Raw genomic sequence first — 24,161 nt, 5'->3', positions numbered from 1 at the left:
ACCAGCACTTCGGGGAGGCCATGAAAGACAAACGAATCTTCTTGATTGTTGCTCAGGACGTTGTGCCTACCATCTTGTGCACCTCTAATCATTTCGACTGGGCATCGATTAATAGAAGGAACATGGATCCTTGAAAAGAACCGGCGAAATCCGCATGCAAGCGCGCCAAAGGGCGCTCTGGCCATTCCCAGTGATGTAGGGGCACGGCCGGAGGGAGCTTCTGATGCCCTTGGCAAATGGAGGAGTTTTGGGCCACCTTCTGAATGTCGGTGTCGAGGCCAGCCACCAGACATAACTCCGGGCCAACATTTTCATTTTGGTCACACCCGGATGCCCATGGTGCAAGTCTCTTGGTATCAGCCCCTGTCCTTTTTCTGGGGCAATCACACGCATTCCCCACAAGAGGATACCCTCTTCCACGCTAAATTCTTGCAGCTTGGAGTAAAATTCCCGCAACTCACCTGGGAGCTGTCTTTGCTGCCCACCATGCAGGACTATGTGCCGTACCTTTGACAGGACTGGCTCCGTCTGGGTCCAGTCACGGATCTGTGATGCCGTGACAGGCAAGGTATTCATAAACAATAGGGTTGCAACCACCTCACCAGTCGTGCGGGTCGACATGGGGCAGGACGATAAAGGCAATCGACTCAGTGCGTCGGCATTCGCTATCTGGGTTCCTGGTTTGTGTTTCAGAGAATACTCGGAGGCAGTGTGCAACGAGGCCCAGCGCTGGATCCGTGCGGAAGCAATGGGCGGTATTAGCTTATGATCTCGGAAAAGTCCAGGCAGAGGCTTATGATCAGTCATGATAGTGAAGTGGCGGCCATACACTTACTGGTGGAAGCGTTTCACCGCAAAGACCACCACCAGGCCCTCCTTCTTGATCTGCGCATACTTCTTTTCCGCTGCAGTCAATGTGCGGGAGGCGAAAGCTATCGGCCGCTCGGCCCCGTTCTACATCTTGTGGGACAAGACGGGCCCAATACCATATGGGGATGCATCACATGTGATGAGCAAAGGCTTTCCAGGATCATAGTGGGTTAGTAACCCAGACAACGTCAATTGTTGTTTTACCCGGCGGAAAGCGGTTTCCTGCGGCTGACCCCCAAACCCAGGTGTGATTCTTCTTTAGCAGAAGATGCAACGGGGCCAGTGTAGTTGCCAGATTGGGGAGGAACATCCCGTAATAGTTTACGAGGCCGTGAAAATAACGAAGATGCGAAGTGTTAGTCGGGGCGGGGGCCTGTTGAATTGCACGCACCTTCTCTGTGACGGGGTGCAAACCTTCGCGGTCCCCCCCCCTCCCCCCCGATAACCCAGGTAGACTACTTCCTTCGCCTGACAGACGCACTTTGTGCAACATAAACGGATTCCAGCTTCAGAAAAGCGTCAAAGGACAGTCTCCAAATTTCTAAATGCTCCTGCTCCGACGTCCCTGTAATGAAAACGTTGTCTAAGTAGACAGCGACACGCAGTAAACCTCTCAAAATGCCCTCCATGACGCGTTGAAAAATAGCGCAGGCAGAGTATACCCCAAAGGGCATCCGTGTATATTCGTACAGGCCATGGTGTGTATTAATCATTACATATGGCCAGGAGGCAGGGTCCAGCTCCAACTGCAGGTAGGCGTGACTCATACCTAATATCGTGAACGAGAGTCCACCTGCAAGCTTCGCGTAGAGATCCTCTATGCGAGGCATTGGATATCGGTCGAGCCGGGAAACCGTATTCACTGTAAGTTTATAGTCGCCGCACAAGTGAACTGTGGCACCTGGCTTCATTACCAGTACAATTGGTGCTGCCCAGTCAGCGAAACGGACGGGCCTGATAAGACCCAAAGGCTCCAAACGAGTGAGCTCCCCTTCTACCTTCTCGAGCAAGGCGTAAGGCACCGGGCGCACCCGGAAATAGCGCAGCGTGGCTCCTGGTTCGACTTGGATACGGGCTACGGCCCCTTTTATTTTCCCCAAACCGGGCTGGAATACATCTGGGTACCGTCCTAACACCTCAGTCAACCCTCCAGAAACTGTTCGGAGGATGTACTGCCACTGCAACAGCAAATGACGCAACCAGTCCCGACCCAACAGGCTGGGCCCATGGCGCACCACAATAAGTGGGAAACGCCCCTCCTGGCGTCCATAAACAACAGGGGCCATCGTAGTTCCTGCAATGTCCAATGGTTCCCCCGTGTAGGTGGCCAACCTGGCTTGTGTGTCCGTTAATGTAAGGGTCTGTATACCCTGCTTGATGCAGTCGAATGTCTTCTGGGCGATCACGGAGACTGCTGTGCCAGTGTCCAACTCCATCTCAAGCGGGTGACCATTGACCCGTACTGTCACCTTAATGGGGGCCACACGGGGAGCTGCCACACAATGCAGCTCAGGCAGTCGTCCTCCGTCTCCACGTCCTCGGGAGTAGTCGCTGCAGGTACATCCAAATGGAAGGTATGGCCCGTGGGCTGGCCCTAGTCTCGGTCGGAACGACGGCGCCTCTGGCGCCCCCTGGACCGGCATCCGCGACGGGGTCGGCGCCCACAAGTCTGACACGGACCTGGCTCCTCATCCATTGGTTCTGGAGAAGGCTCCCTTCGGGGAGGAATGTCCGAAGGCCACTGGCGTCGATCCAGAAACGCCTCGCCCAAGGTACCGGAGGGGTGCGGGGGAATGCTTTTGGACGGAAGGGGTCGCGCCCCAAGGCATGCACCTCCATTCCCAGTAGCTCCTGCACTCCCCGTTTTGCGCTCACTCTGGGCAATACTATTTGAATGGCCTGTTGAAAAGTCAATGATGGCTCAGCTAACAACTTCCTCTGGGTGGCCGCATTGTTAATACCACAAACCAAACGGTCGCGTAACATTTCTGACAAGGTCTCACCATACTCACAGTACTTCGCAATCCTGCGTAGCCTGGATAGAAACTCGGCAAGGGATTCTCCTGGGGTCCTCTCAGCAGTATTGAACCGGTAAAGCTGGACTATCGTGGACGGGATTGGGTTAAAATGTTGCTCCACTAAGTTCGGAAGTTCATCAAATGTTTTGGTGTCCGGCGCAGCTGGGTACTTAAGACTCCTAATCAACCCAAACGTATGCGGGCCGCAGGCAGCGAGCAATATGCCCACCTGGCGCTCGTTTTCGGTGATGTTGTTTGCCCGGAAATAGTAACGCATTCGTTGTCCATACTGGTTCCAGCTTTCCAGCTCAGCGTCAAAAACATCCAAACGTCCATACAGACGCATGGTGTAATGGAAAACAACTTCCAACCTGTATGCAACAAAAATCCAGGGAGGTGACTTCAGCAGTGTAGACAGCTATTCACTTTAACCCACGTCGTCAGTTTTGTGAGGGCCACGAAGAATCCAGCACACGTTGAAGAATAGAAGAAATAACATTTATTGACAATAACATATATATGCAACAGCAGCAGCAACTCCTTTGTTGCTCAATCTCCTCTAGCCGGTTCCAAACTGGCCAGCTTTATTTATGCAGGGGAATCTGCTAATGATTTATCCGCTCCCTCATTGGGGAAACTCATACTCACAAAGGATTGTGGGATTGTCATTAGTGCCCAGATAGTGGTAAGCAGGCAGGTTATGACACCTAGCCAAAAGTGAATTTGGAAAAGCCCAAGTCACTTTCCTTGGCCAGACAATCGGACAGTGTCGAATTGTTCCACGGGATATGAAAACAAAAGTTATTGGGGAGTTTACGATACCCTTGACACAAAGGGAACTAATGCAATTTATTGGCATGAGTGGATTTGATTGAACATTTGTGCAAAAGTTTTGTTGCGTGGTTGCTTTACTGACGGACTTGCTCAAGAACGCAACAAATTCCAATGGACAGCGGAGTGTCAACAGGCATTTGGCGGCCTGAAGGTTGTGTTAACCACTGTTCCTGTGTTAGCCATCCCAAATTATGTGAAACCATTCAAAGTGGCGGTTGATGCGACTGATGTGGGCGTCCTTGCGGTGCTTGTACAAGACGACCACAAAGGGCTCAAGCGGCTTATTGGTTATTTTTCAAAGAAACTGAATTCTCACCAGAAAAAGTATTCAATGATTGAGAAGGAGACTTTGAGTTTGGTGTTGGTTTTGCACCATTTTCACATTTATGTGACCAGCAATCCATCTGACACCATTGTATATACTGATCACAATCCGTTGACGTTTTTGGAGCGATTCCGGAATAACATTGCAAGGCTGTTTCGCTGGAGTATATTATTAGGTGAACTCCATGATACATTCTGAGGTTCTCTAAACCCTGGCCCAAAACAGAGGCCAGAGGGTATAGAAGTGGACTGTTTCTCCGCCCGCAGGTCTATCCAGTTACAGGCGTGATCAGGCATCACAATAGCCGAGTGCTCTGTCCGAGCAACTCTAGGAATCAGCGACTTGTCCAAACCAAAAACATCTATTCAGGAATAATATTTGTGCATATGTGAATTAAGGAAAATTCCCTTGCCTTTGGCCTCCCAAAGCGCTTGGATCTATGCCCTCCATGAGTAGCATGAATTTCGACACCTCTCCAGCCATCGCCGACGTCCACCGAGATCTTTGGCTTGATCGGTCTAGCTCTGAATCCGAGATTGTATTAATATCTCTCACCAGAATGAATCTGTGCGAATCTACGTCCGGGATCAGAGACAAAACCGCCTCGTAAAATCCACATTGTCCCAATTTGGGGCATATATATTGCTCAGATCCACTGGGGAGCCTTCCAACCGCCCCCTTGCCAACACACATCTACCACTTGGATCCGCAATGAACCTCTTCATTGAAAAATAAACCCTCCACCTGTCACTACAGATATTGTCTCGCGTTCATATCCAGACCAGAATGATATGCCTGGCCAATCCATCCTCTTCTCAGTTTTGTCTGCTCTACCACCTTTAGATGAGTCGCCTGAAAAAAATCAAGACCGCCCCCAGGCTCTTCAGATAACAAATATGCGCGACCTTTTAACAGGGCCATTCAGACCTTAATGATTCCAAGTTATCAATCGAGTATTTGCGCCAAAATCCCCAGGTCCGTAGGTGCCCACCGCCAGTCTTCCACTGGCATCGACTCCCAGATCGCAGATGTCCCCAGCCAGGCCAGTTGGTAGGATTTTGCAAGCGCAAGACAGATGGTTGGTGGTGGCGAGGGGGAGTGAATGTAATGCGATTGAATCCAAGGTGCCAGTTGAGGCCGTACTCATGTGTGCAGAACTTGGCTTTACGTTTCTACTCGGCGATTCGGCGTAAGTCTGTAAAGACTTAATCGACAAATAAAGCAATCACCAATTGTCCTGGCTTGAGACAATTCACACCTCTTTAACCTGTGAATATCCCTCTCTTCAGTTGCTCCGTCTGGAGCTGTAAAGAGGCAATTACCTGCAAAGACTCGCATTCAAAATATCGTTTTGCATCTTTGACTTTGCCTATATATATGTTTCTGGAACCCACCTCTTCATTTACCTGAGTAAGGAGCTGTGCTCCGAAAGCTAGTGATTCAAAACAAACCTTTTATACTTTCACCTGGTGTACGACTTCTTACTGTGCTCACCCCAGTCCAACGCCAGCATGTCCACATCATGGTGCAAAAGGAAGAAGCTCCTAAAGGCTTCAGAACGTCTTCGATTCTCAAGGAGGACCGAGCCAATCAAATCAGTGTAATGGGCAACGTTTACGAGCATCTGCAGGCCACCAGCAAATAATCCAGCCTGTCCTTCTTTTGGGACTTCCAGCATCATTGATGGGTTTGGTTCACTCGGTGTGAAAACAAGAAATGGCTGAACGCACTGGCTACAGGCCATGACAACATCGCGGAGTGATGGGGTTCAAGGGCAGCGCGGTAGCATTGTGGATAGCACAATTGCTTCACAGCTCCAGGGACCCAGGTTCGATTCCGGCTTGGGTCACTGTCTGTGCGGAGTCTGCACATCCTCCCCGTGTGTGCGTGGGTTTCCTGTGGGTGCTCCGGTTTCCTCCCACCGTCCAAAGATGTGCAGGTTAGGTGGATTGGCCATGATAAATTTCCCTTAGTGTCCAAAATAGCCCTTAGTGTTGGGTGGGGTTACTGGGTTATGGGGATAGGGTGGGGTTACTGGGTTATGGGGATAGGGTGGAGGTACTGACATTGGGTAGGGTGCTCGTTCCAAGAGCCGGAGCAGACTTGATGGGCCGAATGGCCTCCTTCTGCACTGTAAATTCTCTGGTAAATTCTATGATAAGGTTCGCTACGCTCCTAGCGAAGCTGGGGAACTAACTGCGTCTGTGAATGTTCAGAATATCTTCGAAATCGTTGAGCGTGGAATCTCATTCCAATGGTAACGTGGATCGGATGGTAACGTGTATCCAGGGAGAAGTAGCAATTAGCTTCCTTCGGTAGCATAACTCTTGATATTCACAACACTTTGCTGGGATTTTTCAGACTCTCAGTCTACCAAATGTTAGCGCACATGGTGCAGCCATTGCGTCAATGCTTAAATACCTGACACATCCTTCTCAGCAAAGCTGCAACACTGACATTGTGAAACATTGTCAAGGTTTTCCATATAGAAGAAGCGCAGATCATATCTAATCAGTTACTGCCCAATCATCCGTAATATCGTGGATAATTTCACAGGTATTGGTGCCGCCTGCCACATCCATGACAATGAACGATTAACCAAAACTAAGCTTGGCCATTTGTTTCCAGACCTCAGTGAAGACTTTAAAGCAAGGAGGGAAAAAGATGGGGTGAGAATGAAAGTGAGTGCCTTTTCCACCGACACTGAATTTGACAGACTTTGGCACAGGCATGCCGGGAATATTGAACACAATGGGAAACGGGGGAAAATGTAATTGTGGGAAGGACTATGGACTACCAATGTGCAACAACTGATCCACTTGAAGAGGCACCTTTCTATCGGTGTCAAATTCACGTTTTACTCGTATCTGCCCCATCATTTTTCCGGGCCCTGCTAGATGTTGACTTTAACATTTGAACAAAACATTGGGAGACAAATGGTTTTGGGGCAAAATTAAATACAGAACTGTAGAAGTGCTCAGCTTGGCGCTTTGTCTTTCTCCCAAACGACGTGTTAGCAACACTCGCTGCAGCCGACAAAGGACCAGACAAAGAATTTCATCTTCTCTCTGTTAAAATTAAGAGGTTTGGAATATTGGTATTGTTTATCGGCTGTCTCTATAGTTAATGGTTTGAAAATAAGTGACTCATATGGTTATTCTACAGTCTGCCTGACAGCGCATCTTTGGAATTTAGATATTATTGGACGAGCAAATAGCTTGAGTGAGAAGCTGCTCGGTGTTTAAGCGTGGATACAATGGCAAAAACCTGCGTTATAACAGTGGATAGAGTTCCACTCTCGAACGTCCCAGAAAAGTGTTCAATATCGCCAGAGATGTACATTGGAGGATTTAAAATCTGCGTCCCGAACTGGCCCATGTTCTTCACCCAATCCGAAAAAAGACGCTGCAATTGAGGGATTTGAAAGATATCTTGAAGATTCACATAAGAATTAATTAATCTGCCAGGCTCTCGGTCAGAGAGAACAGTGAGAGTCGGAAGTCGCCATGGTTCAGCACACAGGCCTATGGGTCCGAGATTGCAAGCACATTGGAAGTCCAAATTCCTCGAATTCAAACGAACATGGATGTTTTGCCCTTCTTTACTTAGAGGGAGAAATCTCTAGCAAAGCCGAAATGTGAAGGCAATTCTTGAATCGAAGTTTTCCAGCCTGGGAACCGAAGAATATTTATGAAGTCAGTCTCTGGACAAGTACATTCCTAAAAAAAAAGGAACATTAAATAGAAATGCGTGAAATACATCTTTTTGCTTGTGTAAAGGATCAGTCAAGTGTCATTCTGTTCTGTGGTAAGAAGTTTAAATTGCTTTCCAGGTTTTCTTCAGTAAATGGTGGTTTATTGCGAACGTAGTAATAAGTGTACCACCCTTGCATATTTTAAATAGAAGTTTGAGTTTACTTGTTAAGGCTATACGTCTGTCCGGAGATGGATGGATGGATAATAATGTACGTAGGGTGTTCAGAATCCAGGCACGCCTGCAGATCCAAAATAATGTCCTGGTAACGAAGGATATATTTGACAGATTGAAAGCTGGGACGACAGGACCATATGCCCTGGGATAAACAATGATTTAAATTCCACAGCAAGTTTCTGCAAGCTGGCACTAACTGATCTGGAGCTACAGAACATTGCTTTGACATTGTCGAACAGGACACGATTTGCAAACACAGGGTAAATATGTGAAGACATATATACCCTCGTGTTGGCAAGCGACGTGTTTAGACGAGTATGCAAAGCATGGCGTTGGCTTCACAGTCAGAGGAATATTGACAGAAACGATTTAGGTACCAGAAGCAACGTCTGAAACATTCATGTCTTTGCTCCTGTCAGCACATGGAGGCACTGTCAACATCATCATCAGCAGAAATGTGGTTGGTTCGTAAATGCTCTCAGTGATGGAAAATAAATGGTGGCACAGCCAGCGACGCTCACATCCCAAGAAAGAATTTAAAAACAATATCTGCGCTCCTGAAAGAGCACTGAGTGTCAGCCTCTCAAAAATCAGTTACATAATTCTCAACACGGTCTTCTTAGGAACATTTGAAATTGTGACATTGTATCTTCAAGCCAGTTACGTTCAATTGGGTTAGTCAGGGATTCGTGAACAGCCTGCATTGGCCAACATGGGGTGAGCAAGATTAATGGCAAAACGCAACACTTTCTGGAAGTTTTAACACTGAATAATCTCGGCGGAATCATCAATTACTTTCAGGGCAAACATTCCCACAAGATGTCAGGACATTAGCAAGAGCTGGCACGAACCTGACTTGATTTTCTCCAAATATGCAAAGATTTGTGGAAAAACAAATCTTCTTTACCCATTTGCCCTTTCATTGGTGTATATCCTGATATTGCTCTCGACCCCAAGCACACGTTCATTTGTGCCACCATTGCCAGTCAGACTATGACACCAACCGGACCCCTTCAACACACTTTTCTAATGATCACGTGAAAGGATAACCATCTTTTAACCATCAGACTGCATTTCATGAGACCACAAGACAGAGATATGAGTGGCGGGGGAAGAATATCACAGTGTAGAATGATCGTCATCTTTTTCTGTTCTCGTTGCACTTTGCGGTGTGATGTGAGGGAGTATTCACAAATTAAAATATGTAGTAAATAATAAAATATTACAGCTTTGATTTGGAAAACCCATTTTATTATCAAATTTCGTGGTTTCAGTTGTGTTTACGTTTAGCGTAAATATCGGTTCAGAACATTTTGAGCATTTTTGGTAACTGAATATATACAGGCGCCGGAATGTGGCAACTACGGGCTTTTCACAGTAATTCATTTGAAGCCTACTTGTGACAAAAAGCGACTTTCATTTTATAAGCAATTTTGAGAATTTACTGAAAATCCATTCAAAAAGTCTGTGTTATAATCCAAATATCTTCATCGGCCATGGCTTATTTCCGTTTTTCTCGGTATTAGCTATCATTTGGTGACAAGGTTTCCAGTTCACCAGTCCTTGCTCCCTTCTAATTCGGTATCTGCTATGTCAGCAGTACCACATACAAATACACCTTGTCTAAGGTTATTCAGTGACGTAACCTCTGTCGCTCTCCAGTGGAGAGAGACCTGTGGGCTGGCGACACTCTGAAGGAAAAACACATCTCCTCATGGCCATCTCAAGTGGTGTGACCCTTCTTTTTATATTGTATCTCCCAGGGTCATGTATCTGCCACAAGTGGGGAATATACGTTTAGCAGATAACCTCAACCGTTGCCTCCACAAGTTGTCTATCTCAATTAGATAAATTCCCATTCGTCTAAATATCAGTGAAAAGTGGCCCTTCCTGTCTACACTGCCCTGACAAGATAACATGCACATCCCACTCCAAGCTACTTGACAGTGGAGTGAATAGTTTTATGTCTTGCTCCTAAGACATGTCATTAATTTCTTAAATAATGACACCAAATCTGCACCGAATGTTCTCGACACCAAGACCTTGTACCTCTCTATGAAAACATAGGTATTTTTATATTCAATTCTCCTTGTAAAAGAAAATACACCATTCCAAATGAAATCCTGACAATTTATTGTATCTCGTTACTACCCTTTTCTGACTCACGAACGACCACCTCTGGATCCCTCTGCACCTCAGAATTTGGCAACTTCTGTCCATTAACATAATACTTTGTTTCTCTATTTATCCTGAGAAACTATTCAAGTTAATATTTTCGCAAATTATTCCGACAGTATTTATTTTATGCAGATTTATTTTATCGTGGTCACTGTTACTGTGGGTGAATTATCACATTGAAAACACGGTGTAAATTTGCATGTGTTCTGTTTTGCACATACAAGAATAATTGTCAGAAATTATAGACTTTTGAAGGATTTTAACCATTGAGCTATTCCGGATAGAACTTCGACAACATATTATAATCAGACAACGATTTATTCTAACACATATTAGCACTGTGCAAATAATGTTTCACTGAATGAAGGAAATTGCTACAACCGCAGTGTAATGAATTTGGTTCTATTCTCTTACCTGTGATATCAGCCCTGTTGTCGCCTTCCTCATTAAGCATTTACAAGTGGTTGTACATTAATGGGCACAGGCAATATCCCAGGATTTGCACTACTTCAATATCATGTCCAGATGAAGTGAGGACACAAAGCCGGTGACATTTTCCTATTTAAGGCACAAAGTTCTCCAGAAAAGTACACGATTGATTATTTATCCAGCGCACATTGTAGGCATATCTTTGGATTTCAAATGAGGCTTCTACTTCAGAAACCTTCAGAGTTTTGATCGACAAGAAAAACTATGCATGATTCTGTGGTGAGAAAATAGCATTTATCACTCTACCCGGCAATTCAGCCATAGCATTAGGGGCTTGGATGGAGGGAAATTTGTTGAGTGTAGACAGGAGGAATTTCTCATTCAGTATGTGGATGGACCGACTAGAGAGGGGGCAAAACTTGACCTCGTCTTGGGAAATAAGGAAGGGCAAGTGACAGAAGTGTTAGTGAGGGATCACTTTGGGACAAGTGACCATAACTCCATTAGTTTTAAGATAGCTATGGAGAATGATAGGCCTGGCCCAAGAGTTAAAATTCTTAATTGGGGCAAGGCCAATTTTGATGGTATCAGACAGGAACTTTCAGAGGTAGATTGGGGGAGGCTGTTGGCAGGCAAAGGGACGGCTGGTAAATGGGAGGCTTTTAAAAATGTGTTAACCAGGGTTCAGGGTAAGCACATTCCCTTTAGAGTGAAGGGCAAGGCTGGTAGAAGTAGGGAACCCTGGATGACTCGAGATATTGAGACTCTGGTCAAAAAAAAGAAGGAGGCATATGACGTAAATAAACAACTGGGATCAAGTGGATCCCTTGAAGAGTATAGAGATTGTCGAAATAGAGTTAAGAGGGAAATCAGGAGGGCAAAAAGGGGACATGAAATTGCTTTGGCAAATAATGCAAAGGAGAATCCAACGAGCTTCTACAGATACATGAAGGGAAAAAGAGTAACTAGGGACAGAGTAGGGCCTCTTAAGGATCAACAAGGACATCTATGTGCAGAGCCACAAGAGTTGGGTGAGATCCTGAATGAATATTTATCATCGGTATTCACGGTGGAGAAAGGCATGGATGTTAGGAAACTAAGGGAAATAAATAGTGATGTCTTGAGAAGTGTGCATATTACAGAGGAGGAGGTGCTGGAAGTCTTAAAGCGCATCAAGGTAGATAAATCCCCGGGACCTGATGAAATGCATACCAGGATGTTGTGGGAGGCTAGGGAGGAAATTGCGGGTCCCCTAACAGAGATATTTGAATCATCGGCAGCCACAGGTGAGGTGCCTGAAGATTGGAGGGTAGCGAATGTTGTGCCCTTGTTTAAGAAGGGCAGCAGGGAAAAGCCTGGGAACTACAGACCGGTGAGCCTAACGTCTGTAGTAGGTAAGTTGCTAGAAGGTATTCTGAGAGACAGGATCTACAAGCATTTAGAGAGGCAAGGACTGATTCGGGGCAGTCAGCATGGCTTTGTGCGTGGAAAATCATGTCTCACAAATTTGATTGAGTTTTTTGAGGGGGTGACCAAGAAGGTAGATGAGGGCAGTGCAGTAGACTCTGTCTACATGGACTTTAGCAAAGCCTTTGACAAGGTACCGCATGGTAGGTTGTTGCAGAAGGTTAAAGCTCACGGGATCCAGGGTGAGGTTGCCAATTGGATTCAAAATTGGCTGGACGACAGAAGACAGGTGGTTGTAGAGGGTTGTTTTTCAAACTGGAGGCCTGTGACCAGTGGTGTGCCTCAGGGATCGGTGCTGGGTCCACTGTTATTTGTGATTTATGTTAATGATTTGGATGAGAATTTAGGAGCCATGGTTAGTAAGTTTGCAGATGACACCAAGATTGGTGGCACAGTGGATAGTGAAGAAGGTTATCTAGGATTGCAACGGGATTTTGATCAATTAGGCCAGTGGGCCGACGAATGGCAGATGGAGTTTAATTTAGATAAATGTGAGGTGATGCATTTTGGCAGATCGAATCAGGCCAGGACCTACTCAGTTAATGGTATGGCGTTGGGGAGAGTTATAGAACAAAGAGATCTAGGAGTACAGGTTCATAGCTCCTTGAAGGTGGAGTCGCAGGTGGACAGGGTGGTGAAGGAGGCATTCGGCATGCTTGGTTTCATTGGTCAGAACATTGAATACAGGAGTTGGGACGTCTTGTTGAAGTTGTACAGGACATTGGTACGGCCACACTTGGAATACTGTGTGCAGTTCTGGTCACCCTATTATAGAAAGGATATTATTAAACTAGAAAGAGTGCAGAAAAGATTTACTAGGATGTTACCGGGACTTGATGGTTTGAGTTATAAGGAGAGGCTGGATAGACTGGGACTTTTTTCCCTGGAGCGTAGGAGGCGTAGGGGTGATCTTATAGAGGTATATAAAATAATGAGGGGCATAGATAAGGTAGATCGTCAACATCTTTTCCCAAAGGTAGGGGAGTCTAAAACTAGAGGGCATAGGTTTAAGGTGAGAGGGGAGAGATTCAGAAGGGCCCAGAGGGGCAATTTCTTCACTCAGAGGGTAGTGAGTGTCTGAAATGTGCTGCCAGAGGTAGTAGTAGAGGCGGGTACAATTGTGTCTTTTAAAAAGCATTTGGATAGTTGCATGGGTAAGATGGGTATAGAGGGTTATGGGCCAAGTGCGGGCAACTGGGACTAGCTTAATGGTAAAAACTGGGCGGCATGGTTGGGCCGAAGGGCCTGTTTCCATGCTGTAAACTTCTATGATTCTATTCTATGATTAGAGTGATAGGAATTGTATGCTCCCTATCCGGTATAAAAAACACCTTCTTGTATTTTCTATTTGAACTTATGTACACAATGAACAATGTACCCTGGTTCTGTGTACTAAAGTTAATATTTTATACGTCGCCCACGTGGGTTGCATATGATTTAATTCGTAGTATTTTAATGCCGTGTCCCCCATTCATTCTAATTTTACTGCTCAATACTCTGACGTTCCTGCATATTATAGCGGCCAATAGAGCCCGCAAGAGGCTACGGACCCCGAGCAATTAAAGAATCGGTGCGACCCAGAGGTGGAGAAGCGTAAAAAGTCCATGGTTTTACACTTTGCAATCTCAGGCAGCTCTATCCTGCTATATATATTATTTTTTGTGACGATCCTCTATATACGAATTGCAAAAGTGATTTATTTATCAGATTCTGGTGCCAGTGTATCATCATTTAACCTGGAAGAAGGCGGACATATGCTTCAGTATTTAAGTTCCTGTGTCAACCCATTAATTTGCGCTGGGACCCAGAGTAAATTTAGAACTGAGTTAAAGAATGGGCTGATATATCCATTGAAACTATTTGTTAAAATATTTAGCATTTGTAATGTAGCAAATCCAACTTAAATTCGGAATTAAACTTCAATATGTCATATTTTTCTTAATGGACTGCATGGACTGAAGTTTGTATTGCAATTAGTTTTAGAGACTGAATTATTGCGTTAAAATTAACAAAGGTCGTTGCATCATCAAACAAATCCGTCATGTAAACGGTTCTATTGGACTTCCCGAGTTCCTGCCAATCCCAATTCTGGAATGTTTAATTTCCATCAGTTTCGAGGGCGCTGGTGAGAAGAATAAATTTGGACTCAGCACCAGATGGCTCATTCAGGTACGAGCTTGAGATTATGGTTCCGTGGGATGCGACCCACTCTGGATACGCCAACACTCGTTTTGCACCTCTAACTGTCCTCACACCAGAGTCCTGGAACCCTTCATAGCCTTGGTATTACTCCACTGATTACACATAAGTATGCATATCTCTTCTAGCAGTGCCAGCTGTCCACGCACTGCTAGCTGCTGTTCCAATACCTGCCGTGATAGTGATGACACCAGAGGTTTGTCAGTGTACTGAATCAAAACACCAAGTCGGTCTAACAAAGGTTTCTGTGTATTATTGGCCTGAACAGTCACTGCTCCCTTTAAGTTCTGTAATGTGACACCATGTTCACCCCTTTGCGTCCAACTACCAAAATGGTCGTATGTGCGCTGATGGATGGTGTTGAAGTGACGTGCAACACACAAAACGTCAACCTCGTTCTCAGATGTGGAAACCGCATCCATTGACTCCAATCTGTCCGTTGTTGTTCATAATGATAGGGCACAATGTTTTTCTATCATTGCTCATTTCAAACGTTGACCAAGCTCCTTCAGAACGAATTGTGAGTTGCATGTGATCGAAAAACAGACAATTTTGAGCGAGATTCCGTCTGTGGATCATGATCTAGGAAGAGAAAGGATTGGACAGCAACGCAGTGTGCCGAGGGAACGTTCGATAAATTGGAACCTTAAGCTCTAGGTCTATGAACCAGATTGGCATGCATCTATAGCCGAGGTTAGGACAGACATGGTTAACCCAATATGCTGGCAGATTGAGGATGCTCTCTGTTCTTCTGACCCACAGATCATTCCATGTTTTGGCGTGGTTACTCGCCTGTTCAGACAATGTCAAGGAACTCACCAAGACTTCCAATCTACTGATGCACGGCGGACCAGGAGATGGTGGGCGCTTTGGTGTGCCAAACGTTCGGACGGAGCTACCTATCAGCGGAATCATTGTGCCATCTGAACCTGGCAAGCACCAAGTCCAGGAAGACCTGGAATAGCACCTCTCGCATAACTTCCTACCCACACCCCACTCAGGCAGACACCACGACCAGCCTCCAAATATTCACACCAATTGTCATCCCTCTCTTTGGAGTGCTGCAAGAGTTAAATGGATTTTTCACTGGGCAAGTCATTATCGCAACAACAGTTGGGAGAAGTTTTCGTCTAAGGCCCTTAAGCTAAGGATTAACCTTCTGCTCTTATTACTGGTGCACCAAACAGTTCTACAGGGCTAAGAGCGATACAAAGGCCTGTTGCATTCTTTGCGGTAAAGCTCAAATCATAGACAAGGTTTTCATCTTTTTTTCTGTGCAGGAAATGCTTCACCTATTGCTTCACCTATCTGCTGTAAGCACAACTCATCCATGTGATAGGGAAAACGTTTCTCAGTTGCAACTAGTGGAATTGACTCACGGTGTTGTCATTTGCAACATGCCAGCTGTTCTGAGAAGAGAGCGCACTGGAATTAACACCGTTTAGGAATATGCCAAGAATGAAATTAATTCTGTGATAATGCTCTGTCTTCATACAGCTTTGTACAAATTTGCTAGGGAACCTTACTTTTTGAAATGAATAAAACATATTTCAGTTTTGAAATCCATGTTATATACATTTCAAACGAAATAAGTGTTTAACTGTTTTAATAATCTTTATATTTATTGTCACGAGTAGGCTTACATTAACACTGCAATGAAGTTACTGTGAAAAGCACTTAGTCGCCACATTCCGGCGCCTGTTCGGGTACACGGAGGGAGAATTCAGAATGTCCAAATTACTTCACAGAACGTCTTTCAAGATACTGGGAGGAAACCGGAGCACCCGGAGAAACCCTACGGGGAGAACATGCAGACTCCACACAGACAGTGACCCAAAACCGGGAATCGAACCTGGAGCTGTGAAGCACTGTGCTGCGCTGCACGAGTCTTTTAGAGTCTAAGCGGCATGGGTATAAGCTAATTGATTATGAGATCAAACTGCATTAGCAACAATGTGTCTGCCTCAACGAAACAAACAGACAAGCTATTGGGGATCACATGGATGAGTTGAGCTTACAGCAGATAGGTGATGTATGGGGACAATGACCACAACTCGGTGACGTTTACGTTAATGATGGAAAGGGATAAGTATACACCGCAGGGCAAGAGTTATAGCTGGGGGAAGGGCAATTATGATGCCATTAGACGTGACTTGGGTGGGGGGGGGGGGGAGAGGGTGGAGAAGTAGGCTGCAAGTGTTGGGCACACTTGATAAGTGGAGCTTGTTCAAAGATCAGCTACTGCGTGTTCTTGATAAGTATGTATCGGTCAGGCAGGGAGGAAGGCGTAGAGCGAGGGAACCGTGGTTTACCAAAGAAGTGGAATCTCTTGTTAAGAGGGAAAGGAGGCCTATGTGAAGATGAGGTGTGAAGTTTCGGTTGGGGCGATGGATAGTTACAAGGTAGCGAGGAAGGATCTAAATAGAGAGCTAAGACGAGCAAGGAGGGGACATGAGAAGTATTTGGCAGGTAGGATCAAGAAAAACCCAAAAGCTTTCTATAGGTATGTCAGGAATAAGCGAATGACTAGGGAAAGAGTAGGACCAGTCAAGGACAGGGATGGGAAGTTGTGTGTGGAGTCTGAAGAGATAGGCGAGATACTAAATGAATATTTTTCGTCAGTATTCACTCAGGAAAAAGATAATGTTGTGGAGGAGAATGCTGAGACCCAGGCTATTAGAATAGATGGCATTGAGGTACGTAGCGAAGAGGTGTTGGCAATTCTGGACAGGCTGAAAATAGATAAGTCCCCAGGGCCTGATGGGATTTATCCTAGGATTCTCTGGGAGGCCAGGGAAGAGATTGCTGGACCTTTGGCTTTGATTTTTATGTCATCATTGGCTACAGGAATAGTGCCAGAGGACTGGAGGATAGCAAATGTGGTCCCTTTGTTCAAAAAGGGGAGCAGAGACAACCCCGGCAACTATAGACCAGTGAGCCTCACGTCTGCAGTGGGTAAAGGCCGTGGAATGCCCTACCTGTAACAGTAGTGAATTCGCCAACATTGAGGGCATTTAAAAGTTTATTGGATAAACATATGGATGATAATGGCATAGTGTAGGTTAGATGGCTTTTGTTTCGGTGCAACATCGTGGGCCGAAGGGCCTGTACTGCGCTGTATCGTTCTATGTTCTATGTTCTATATGTTCTATTGCAGGAATATAAATTATATACTTGGCATTGGGTTTACCCCGAAAAGTCGAGAGTTAGCGTTATTCCTTAAAACCTTTTCGAGTGACTCGATCAGAATGTTGCTGCAAAGACAGGTTCAATTCACTTCAGACTAGTGAGTTTTGCAAGCAGAATGTATGCGCTTATTTGTTGGACGTTTATGCCTCTATCAAGCTTTTCGCTTTCAGATATCAAAAGCAGTTAACTGATTGGTCAATTAAATAAAAGTCTGACTTGCTGTTATAGAGCATATCATATTGATGTGCAGAATCATCGGGTACATGAAGATACATCGGAATTTTTATAGAATATACAAGCAGGAATAGGCCATTCGGTCCTTCGTGACTGACCCAACATTCATTATGATCATGGCTGATCATTAAATTCATTTCCCTGACCACTTCTTCCCTCCATATCCCTTGATTCCTTTATCCACAAGAGCAAAATCAAATTCCTTCATTTAATCATACTACTTTCTTTGGCAGTGAATTGCTCAGATTCACCACTCTGCGTGAAGAAATTCCCCCTCAGATCAGACCTAAAATCATTACCCCTTATCCTCAAACTATGATCCATACTTCTGGACTCCCCCATCATCGGGGATAATCTTTTTGAATGTACCCTGTCTCATCCTGTCAACATTTTCTAAATTTCAACGAGGTTCCCTCTCACTCTTCTGAACTCGAGTGAAAATAATCCTAATCAATTTAATCTAATCGTATATGACGGTGCTGCCATCCCAGGAATCAACATGGTAAAATACCACTGCACTCCCTCCAAAGCAATAATATCTTTCCTCAGATAATGACACCGAAGCCGCCCTCGTGTCGCCTCAGCAAGCCCAATAAAATTGCAATAAAACAACCCCATCCAACACTCAAATCCTTTCGCTATCAATGCCAACATACTATTTTCATTATTTACTGCCTGCTGCACTTGCGCACTTACTTTCAGCGAATGCTTCACGGGGACATTAACGTCTTGCTCAGAATCCACCTCTCGCAATTAACACGCATACAACTAGTAATCCACCTTCCTACTTTCGCTGCTGAAACGGATGACCTCACATTTATCCACATCATACTGCACCTACCATGCATATGTCCACTCACTTAGCCGATCCAAATCACACTGAAGCATCCGTGCATCCTCCTCACAGTTCACCCACCGACCCGACATTGTATTATCTTCAAATTTTCAGGGAATACATTTAGTTCCCTCTAAATATGCTCTGGTCCTTACACAGATCCCAGCAGTACCCCAGTAATAATTGCCTTCCATTCAGAAAATAACCCATTTCTCCAACTCTTCACTTCCTGTTTGTTAACTAGTGTTCTATCAATCCCATGCACTTCACCCTTGCACAGAAATCTGCTATATGAGACCTTGTTGAAAGCGTGCTGAAAGTCTCAATCCGCCACATTACTCTACTTGTTACATCTTCAAATAATTTCAATGGGAAACGGGGAAAACATGTCATTGAGGGAGGGACTATGGACTAACAATATGCAACAACTGATCCACTTGAAGGGGCATCTTTCAAGTTTTACTCAGATCTACACATTCATTTTCCGGGCCCTGCTAGATGTCGACTTCACATTTGAATAAAGCATTGGGCACGAAATCAAATCCAAATCTGTAATGCTGCTCAACTATACGCTTCATCTTTCTCCCAAACAACGTTTTATCAACAATCGCTGAAATCGACAATGGCCCAGACACTTTCATCTTCCCGCTGTTAAAAATAAGAGGTTTGTAATATTGCTATTGTTTCTCGTCTGTCTCAAGGTTTAAAAACAAATGTCGCATCTGGCTATTCTTCAGTCTGCCTGACAGCGCATCTCGCTGCTTTGAAATGTAGATATTATAGAGCGTGCAAATAGCTTTAGTAAGAAGGTGCTCGGTGTTTAAGCTGGATACAGTGTCAGATGCCTACGTTATAACAGTGAATAGTGGACTTTCCGGTGAGCTGATGTGGTGAGCAGGCACACGTCAGATGGTTCTCCTCCCGTGGATCCACAAAATAACTACTTTTTATCATAAACTCGCCAGAAAACTCAGCAATTCATTCCCCAAACCTTAGTAAGACGGGGGAAGGAGGACAGACAGGAAACAATGTCAGGAAAAAAACAGCCGCGGGGCCGAACAGAGACCAAGATTGGAACGGGCCAGGACCGTCAGCAAACGAAAAAGCCGACCAGCGCATGAGACGGCGGAGCGCAAGTTCTGTTGGAGTGAGATGGGCAGAGCAGACACGAACATGCCCCCAAGCCCCTCCCGCACCGGGGGGAAAGGGGGGGGGGGCGCAGCTGGAAGGCATCCTTCACGGACGCACTGAGGGAGCACCAGCTGGAGATAAAAGCGGGCTTCAGGCCGCAGTGAAGCATACGGTGGCCGAAACTCGGGCGCAAATACATCTCGCCCTGAGTAGAGCGAAAAAGAGACCGGAAGCCCAAGAGGCAACCATCAAGGACTTGGAGAAAGCCACAACGGACCAGAGTGATCGGATCATGGCACTGGAAAAAGAAGTGGTGAGTTTGGTCGCGACGCAGGGCAGTTTGATGTGTAAAGTCGAGGACCAGGAAAACCGCTCAAGGAGGCAAAACCTGCGGTTCATGGGCCTGCCGGAGGGAATCTAGGGCAGGGACCCCACGAACTAGGTAACGAAGATGCTGGGTAACGTGGTGCGAAGGGAGACTTTCTCCAACCCACCAGAAAAAGTCAGAGCTCGACGGTCGCTGCGCCTGAAACCCAAAGCCGATAAACAACCGAGGGCTTTAATAGCCAAACTGCACTGGTACCAGCATCGAGAAAGAATCCTGCACTGGGCCAGGCAGTCCAAGAACTGTAGCTGAGACGTACACAGAATAAATGTATACAGGGATATTCGGGCTGACCCAGCCAAGCGCCGTGCGGAATTTAACAGGGTGAATGCAGCACTGTACAAGAACGGCGTACGCTTCAGTACGCTGTGCCCAGCAAAGCTCTGGGACACATATCAAGGCAAGGAAAACTTATTCACATCCCCTGCCGTGGCAGACAAGTTCGCCGTGGGGCGATAAATAGCCCATGGGAAGGAACGACAGCACGACAACTAGCTGACGCAGGAGGGAAGGGTGGGGGAAGAAGAAGCACTTCTGCCCCCCCCCCCCCCCCCCAAACACACCGTGAGCGACAAGCAGTAAGCCAGAACCCAAGAGATCGCATCGCGTGGGATAACATTGCCAGGGCAGCGGAAAAGGGAAAGCGGAGTGGCTAGCGAAAGGAGTGTAGTGTAAGACGAGGAAAGAACGGGGAAGAAATACAGAGAGCGGGTGAGGGGAAAACGAAACAGTAACTGCTGGAGGGGAGTCACCACACGAGCGGTCAAGCCAGCGCCAGGAGCATGCAGCAGATAAAGGCCACGGCGCACCCCCGATAAGGGGGGACAGCGCCAGGTGCGGGGGTGGGGTGGGGGGGGTACACATCGCGGGGACTGGGGAACAAAGGGAGGAAAGGGCTGGGGGAAGGGCGACAGAGAGGGAGAGCACGTGAATAGAGGATAGTGGGAAAGTGGGGGGGGGGGGGGGTTGGAGAATATGGGGGACATAGGGAAAGGGACAAAACAGTAACAAAGCAAAAGCAGCAATATGGCTACAAAGGGCCGCAACCAGGGACCCGGAGCAAGGAAGCACTGCAAGCAACTACCTCGTACCGTCTCTGGGCGAAGTGAGATCCCGGAGGGGGGCGGGGGGGGGGGGGGGGGGCAAAAGCCCCACCAGGATAGTCACTTGGAATTTCAGGGGAATTAACGGCCCAGTGAAAAGATCCACAGTCTTCACCCAACGAAGAAACATGAAAGCCAACATAGTTTTCCTGCAAGAGACACACCTGAGAGACCAGAACCGACAGCAGGTAAAGAAGGTCTGAGTGGGGCAGACCGACCATTTCAGCTATGGGACGAGGGCCAGGGGGGTGGCAATACTGATCAACAAGAGGACGATATTTAACGTGATTAAGACAGTTACGGACCCACGGGTGCGGTACGGCGTCGTCAGCGGAACCCTAAACGGTGCACCGGTATTCCTCATGAGCGTGTACTCATCCAACTGGAACGATTCAAAATTAATTAAAAAGACCATGGCGGAAAACCCGTCATAGCAACGGTGCGACTGGTCATGGGAAAGGGTGTTGGACATAAACTGTTTACCGGACCCAAGGACAGACAGGTCGAACATCAAAACATGGAAAACCTCGAACATGGCGACAGAACTGAGTCGTTCAGTGGAGCAGAGGTGGACACCTGGACGTTCACCTACCCACGGAGGAATAGTTCTCCTTCTCCTCCCCGGTACACAACGTACACTCTCGCATCGACTCCTTTGTGATGGGGAAATCGGTGCTTCCCGGGCTGTTCAAAGAAGAATACTCACAATCGCAACCTCCGGCCATGGTCCACATTCATGGATGTGAAGTTGGTGTCAGGCGGAGCTCGAAACCCCACATGGAGGTTCGACACTTCACTACTGCCGGATAAGGTCTTCAGCGAGAGAGTTACGCAGGCCATTGCTGAATAAACAAAAAACAATCAAAACGGGAAGACCTCACCCTCCAAGACCTGGGAGGCGTGAAAGGCCGTTACTCGAGATGAAGTTATCACCTTTAAAGCGGGAAGAGACAGGGAGGAGAGAGTGGCTAGGAAGCTCTTGGTCGACCCCATACTGGAGGTAGGCCGTAATTATTCCGAGGGCCCGATCGTAGAATTTCTGGCGGAGAGGAAAAAGCTACAAATGGACTGTGACCTGTTCTCCATGCGGAAAGCTGTACACCAATTCCGCCAGGCACGACGGACCCCATACGAATACATTAGCCGCCTGCTGGCACACCAGCTGAGACGGCAGACTGCCAGTATAGAGATCACTCACATTAGTGACAGCAGAGGCACATTGGAAACAGACCCAGACAAGGTTATGAAATCCTTCGAGGCCTTTTACCGGGTACTGTATACCTCAGAGCCCCCACCAAGGGTCTCGCGGATCAGTCAGTTCCTCGATGGCCTGGACATTGCAGCTGTAGGGGCAGACAGAAAACGTGGCCTGGAAGCACCGTTGGAACTGTGAGAGAAAGCGCAGGACCAGATGGGTTTCCGGCGGTCTTCTGCAAATTACGACAGCACTGGCCCCGCACCTGCAGGACATGTTCACAGATTCGCCCTTCGAGGGGCACACTCCCACCTACGCTAGCACAAACCTCAATCTAACTAATAGCTAAGAAAGACAAAGAGTCACTGGAATGCGGTTCATACAGCCCCATCTCACTGCGAAACGTACATGCCAAAATAATGGCGAAGATCCTAGCCAAAAGGCAGGAGGTTTGCATACCATAGGTGGTCGCAGAGGATCAAACGGGCTTTGTCAAAGGTAGACATCGAACATCAGACGCCTGCTGAACGTGATCATGACCTCCTCCGGGGAGAGAACACCTGAGGCGATTGTCTCCCTGAACACAGAAGACACCTACTACAGCGTCGAGTGGAAGTACCTCATGGAGGTACTGGAGCAGTTCAGGCTCGGAACAGGATTCATCTCCTGGGTTAAGCTCCTGTACGACGCTTCCATGACGAGCGTACGAACAAACAACACGAGCTCCCAATACTTCCAGCTGCAGAGGAGCACAAATCAGGGATGTTTATTGTCTCCACTGCTGTCCGCCCTAGCGATCGAACCACTAGGGATCGGACTCAGAACAAGAAAGAACTGGAGGGGGATGCAGAGAGGAGGCAGAGAGCACAGCGTCTCGCTCTATGCGGATGATCTTCTCCTCTAAATGTCGGACCGATAAAGCAGCGTGGAAGGAATCACTGCAGTCTTGTAAGAGTGCCTTCTAGGGCTAGAAACTCAACATGAGCACAAGTAAGAACTTCCTTGTGAACCGGCAAGGGGGAGAGGCAGAACTGAAGGGACTGCCATTTAAACACGCCGAACACACATTCCGCTACCGTGGCATCGAAATCCCACTCTCCCTCGCGGGGAGAGTGCAGACGATCAAAATGAACGTGTTGGCCAGGTACCTCTTCAGACTTAGATCCATCCCGCGCTCTCCCCCCAGGTCCTTTTTCAATTCTTTGGACAAAGAGACCATGGCGTTTGTATGGTTGGGGAGTGGCGGGGATAATGTTAAGATACCAAGAAAGGTCCCACAGAAAACAGAGTCCAGCGTGGTGGGGGGTGACGAGTAGTCGGGGGTAGCCCTACCAAAGCTACAATACTACCACTGGGCAGCGACAGCAGAAAGAGTGATGGGATAGATAAAGCAGTCAGAAGCCGAGTGGATGCACGCGGAGGAGGCGTCCTGCAGGGGGACCTCATTCCAGGCCCTTGCAGGGCGTGCTGCCCATCCCAACCAAAAAACACTCTCGCAGCCCAGTGGTGGTAGCCACCCTCCAGACCTAGAACCAACTACGGCACCAATTCGGCCTGATCAAAATGTCCCATAAAGTCCGCATCTGCCATAACCACAGGTTCAAGCCAGCACACAGTGGTGCCACTTTTTAAAAGTGCAGACACGGCGGTGGGGCGTCTGACCGTCAGGGACCTATATACCGATGGCAGCGTCACACCACTGGACAGACTGACGGAGAGATTCCAGCTAGCTAAGGGTAACGAACTCAGATAGCTGCAGCTTAAAAACGTCCACGACCACCGCAACGAACACTACGAGAAGAACTATGGGACGCAGGCATTTTAGGGAATGGGGACTGT

This window comes from Scyliorhinus torazame, chromosome 5 (genome assembly GCF_047496885.1).
Source record: "Scyliorhinus torazame isolate Kashiwa2021f chromosome 5, sScyTor2.1, whole genome shotgun sequence".
Classification (NCBI taxonomy): Eukaryota; Metazoa; Chordata; class Chondrichthyes; order Carcharhiniformes; family Scyliorhinidae; genus Scyliorhinus; species Scyliorhinus torazame.
This window is presented reverse-complemented; position numbering follows the sequence as displayed.